Source organism: Carlito syrichta, unplaced genomic scaffold (genome assembly GCF_000164805.1).
Source record: "Carlito syrichta isolate Samal-C Ts95f unplaced genomic scaffold, Tarsius_syrichta-2.0.1 Scaffold303486, whole genome shotgun sequence".
Classification (NCBI taxonomy): domain Eukaryota; kingdom Metazoa; phylum Chordata; class Mammalia; order Primates; family Tarsiidae; genus Carlito; species Carlito syrichta.
The window spans coordinates 3,577-8,069 of record NW_007247582.1 but is presented as its reverse complement, the minus strand read 5'-3'; positions in this window follow the sequence as shown (position 1 = coordinate 8,069).

Sequence of the window (4,493 nt, the reverse complement as noted above, 5' to 3'; positions counted from 1 at the left end):
GCACGTCGAGGCTGTGGTAGCCGGGAGCGGCCACTGCATTCCAGTCTGGGCGACAGAGTGAGACTCCAACTCAAAAACAAAAACAAAAACAAAACAAAACAACAACAAAAATTACATAAATGAATATATCTTTAAAAAATACAAATTTTGCATCATTTATCTCACTAAACTCACAATTCACTGTATTGCAATATTTAATTACCAATATTTTATTCATTTTTCTAGATTTATCTACATGTTATTTTGTTTCCTGTACTTTTGAGATAAGTAATTTATAGAATATTTCTTCTATATATTACATAATTAGCATGCATTTAACCAAGGCAATATAAATATATGACAAATTTGAAAATATATATTGTACCAATTTTTAAAAATTTATGAAAAAAGTCTTGTACTCATGTAAATTCACTTTTTAAAAAATGCATGTGTGTTTGCATGAAAATGAATGACCACAATAGAAAAATTTCAGCATCAATTCCATTATTATTTTTTATTTTGGAAATATAAACACTGAGAAAACTGGTTCATATAAAAATGACATTGATATACCATAGCTCCATGAATTAAAGTTGTTTTGTTATAGTAATAGCACCAAATTATTTGAATTTCTTATCAGTTGTGTTCCAGAAAATATACAATCTATTATCAAAATTATTTTTTTGATCTATTAACTAACAACTTAATTAGCTCCTATGTCATTTGTGTCAAAAGAAACAGATTGAGAACCACTGACTTACAAGAGGATTTGTTACCCAATTATTAGTCATTCTCTTTCTGTGTTCTGACATTGGCATCAGCACTAACTTATACTCTGGGGTACTTTCGCTCAGCAAGATTCAGCCATGTCTTTCCTTGTAAAGAGAGAGTTTTGAAAAGAGGAGTGAGAAAGGAATAAAACACTTTCTCAAGCAGATCAATTTTTTTTTTTTTTTTTTTTTTGAGTTGGAGTCTCTGTTACCAAGGCTGGAGTGCAGTGGCATGCTCACAGTCATCGCTGCCTGGACCTGCTGGGCTCAGGTGATCCTTCCAGTTCAGCCTTCAAGTAGGTGGAACTACAGGCATGCACAACTATGCCCAGCTAAATTTTGGATTTATTATAGAGATGAGGCTTGCCAAGTTGCCCAGGCTGGTCTCCAACCCGTGGGCTCTAGTATTCCTATTGCCTCTGCCTCCTAAAGTGCTGGGGTTACAGGTGTGAGCCCACCATGCCCGGCTAAGCAGATCAATTTTAAGAAGAGTTCCTGGAGAGTTGAAGATCAGGGAATCATTCTTTTAGAACTATTCATTTCTTGCCTTAGAACATATTTTGTACCTCCAAGTACCCATAAACTCCAGTTTAGAAACTGATTTAATGTGTCAGATAATTTTCTAAGAAAGTTTGGAGAGGAGGTATGGGTGGGAAGGTTGGAGAAGTTGTAGGTAAGAAGCCCAACATATCCAGAGAGATAGGTAATAACAAAGAATGGGGGAACCTTGAATTGGTGGCTAAAAAACTCCCAAGAGCCAAGGTAAAGGAATTCACTCTACTGAGGCAGACTGAGCATAACAGAAAGTCTGGAGAGGGACTTGATTTCACCCCTCTGTTCTCAGTGAACAGAGAAGTACCTAGAACACAGTAGGTAACCAATACGTAATAGTGGAATGAATTTCAGTCTTGATTCATATAATCCTAAATATTTTTTTTCATTCAGATACATATTTAGAAAATATAGAAAACTAAATTAAAGCAACTAGGATTGGTTTCCAGTTATAGCACTACACGAAATTTGGCTGAATTTCTCTTAGCCAGGTCAGTCTCAGTCTTGAGAGAAAAGGGAGAGAAGCTGTTGGAAAAGGGGACAGTGGGTAGGAAGCAGCCTCAGAAGCTCAGCTCACTGTCTGCTCACTGGTTTGTCCGAAGCCAGTCTTGCTCTGCAGCCCACCATGGCTGAAATTGTCCACTGATTCAAAGGCAAGCTTGCAAGGTGGACCCCTTGTGTCAAGAGATGCTTATGCTAGCTCCTGCCCACTCCTCAAGCACATTTTATCATCTTCATGATTTTTTAGCTCGGTTGCTAAAAACACTATCCTGTTTGTTATTCAGACTGGTCTGCTGTTGCCACGGACTTTCTTCTCCAGCCATGTCAACTTTGGCCTCTAATATCTGCCAGATTATTTCTTTTGTTTTTCTTTATCTTTCTCCAAATCTGTCCTGCTCCCCCTACTTTGTAGAGAGTGCCTCCTAGATAAACTAGTTCTGAGTCACAGTACACAGATCCCTCCTACAGCTCTGAGTATAGCAAGCACTGAGCTTTTTGTTTATTTTTTGGTTTTTTTGAGTTGGAGTCTCACTCTGTTGCCCAGACTGAAGTGCAGTGGCTGCTCCCAGCCACCGCAGCCTCTACCTGCTGGGCTCCAGCGATCCTTCTGCCTCAGCCTTCCAAGTAGCTGGAATTACAGGCATGTGCTACCACGCCCGGCTGATTTTTTGATTTATTGCAGAGATGAGGTCTCGCTGCCCAGGCGGGTCTCAAACGCGAGGGCTCAGGCAATCCACTAACTTCAGCCTCCCAAAGGCATGGGATTACAGGCTGAGCCACTGAGCTTTTGTTTTATTTGTTCTTTTTTCTCCCTGTTTGTTCTAACTTCTAGGCTATGTCTTTCCTCCCTCTTCAGTTTGGAAGACTTTTTCCTCTATTAACACTACAAGATTTTTATATCAGGGCAGCATTCAACCATCAGGCAGCCCCGGACAGTTTAGCCTGAAAAGTAAACATTCACAGCTATAGTAATAAAATGGATTACTCTGTGTAAGGCATCGAATCCTTTTCATATGAATTTAAGTGCCTTTATTTCTATTTATAAATTACACAGAAAGATGAGTGATGTTTTTTCTCCAGATCATACCTGCAAAAAATTGTGGAGGTGGGATAAAGCTATGGAGGTGTGGCAGCAAACTTAACCTCTATCCTATTTATTGCCCATGGAAATAAGTAGATATCTGTGGAGATAGCCAGGTGGACTTAATCACATAAGCATAAAGCTTATTTGTTGTTGGCTTCTTTGTGTATGGCAATTAAATTCAATCATTTTTTTCCCTTTTTTTCATTTGATTTTGAGTTGTATAGGTATGGAGTTAATATGATAGGTATGTCTTTGATTCTGGCCATAAAGGAAGGGAATTGCTACTCCTCAAACACATCAATATTGGCCCTGCCTCTCTTATCATTGCTTTCTGGGCTTCTCCTTGCCATACACAACTTCCTGCACTAACATCTTTACAGATCTCCAGCATCTTACCACATTGTCACTTAAAAGCATTCCTTACACTTATGAACATTTCATATAATTTTTTTAGGTACTATATCCAGAATTATAAACATATGAATATAAGATTACAATAGCACAGAGTACTCACTGTGAGATAGTTGGATGATTACGCTTTTTTCAAATTTTAAGCCCATTGTGCATCTGAGGAAATTCAAGTGCTTTTCAGGACTGTAAGGGCTCTGAAAATGGCAGGGAATGGATCTGAGTGTGTGTTACCTGAACAAGGACACAGTTTCTCTCAGAGGCTCACCTAGCTCTTCACTTGCCTGTCCTCACTCTCACTCACATCATCCTGTCTTTGTATATTTGTCAGTAGGCTAGTTACCTGTTGCTTCTGGGCAGGTGCAGTCTGCCCTAGGCACTCTTCAATAAAGCTGATACTCCATGCTGATTTCTGAGTCATCTGTGGCATGCCAGGGTGGAGGTTTGGCAGATCAGGCCCTGAAGCAAACAGAGGCATCGGTAACCAGCCCTTATCACATGCTCATCAGGGACATAACCCCTTAGGACATATTGTCTTGGTGACCTACAACTCCCCAACAAGACTGTGTCCAAATCACCTTAGGGACTATTTGTTCTAGGACATATTTGATACATTGAAAGAGCAGGACCTAGGAGGACACAAGCCCACACTGAAGAAGTACGGTCCTCGTGTTCATTGCCTGAGTGCCATCTATCTAGTGCTTCTGCAAACCCTATTTTCATAGGTGCCAAATAAGCAGATGGAGATAATGATAATTCAAGACTAAAATTGTATTGAGGAAAGAAAACAAAGTAAGAAGGTTATGAACTAATAAATTCTGATTGGCTCTTTATACTACTAAATTGTTTGAAAATGTGTGTATTTGTCAAACTCTGTCCTATTCTGCATCTTATCACTTTTGTGTGCTTATGCGTGCAGGGGAAATGCTTCATCTCCCTTATATAAGTCTACAAGCTCCATGAGAGTAGTGCCTTTTCCTGCTCGCCCCTTTCTGACATCCCATTGCAAATAAAACCAGATTGGGAGGTGCAAAGGGAAGACCTTAGGACAACTGAAGTAAGAATGGGCAGAGGAGTAATTACGGATTCATGATCCCGGCTCAGATATGTGTCTGTTTTTGACAATGTTGGGGTTTGCTTTCTATCACAAGGTTGGTTTTCCTGATTGACATTCATGCACAGGCTGCTTCCTTGCTTCT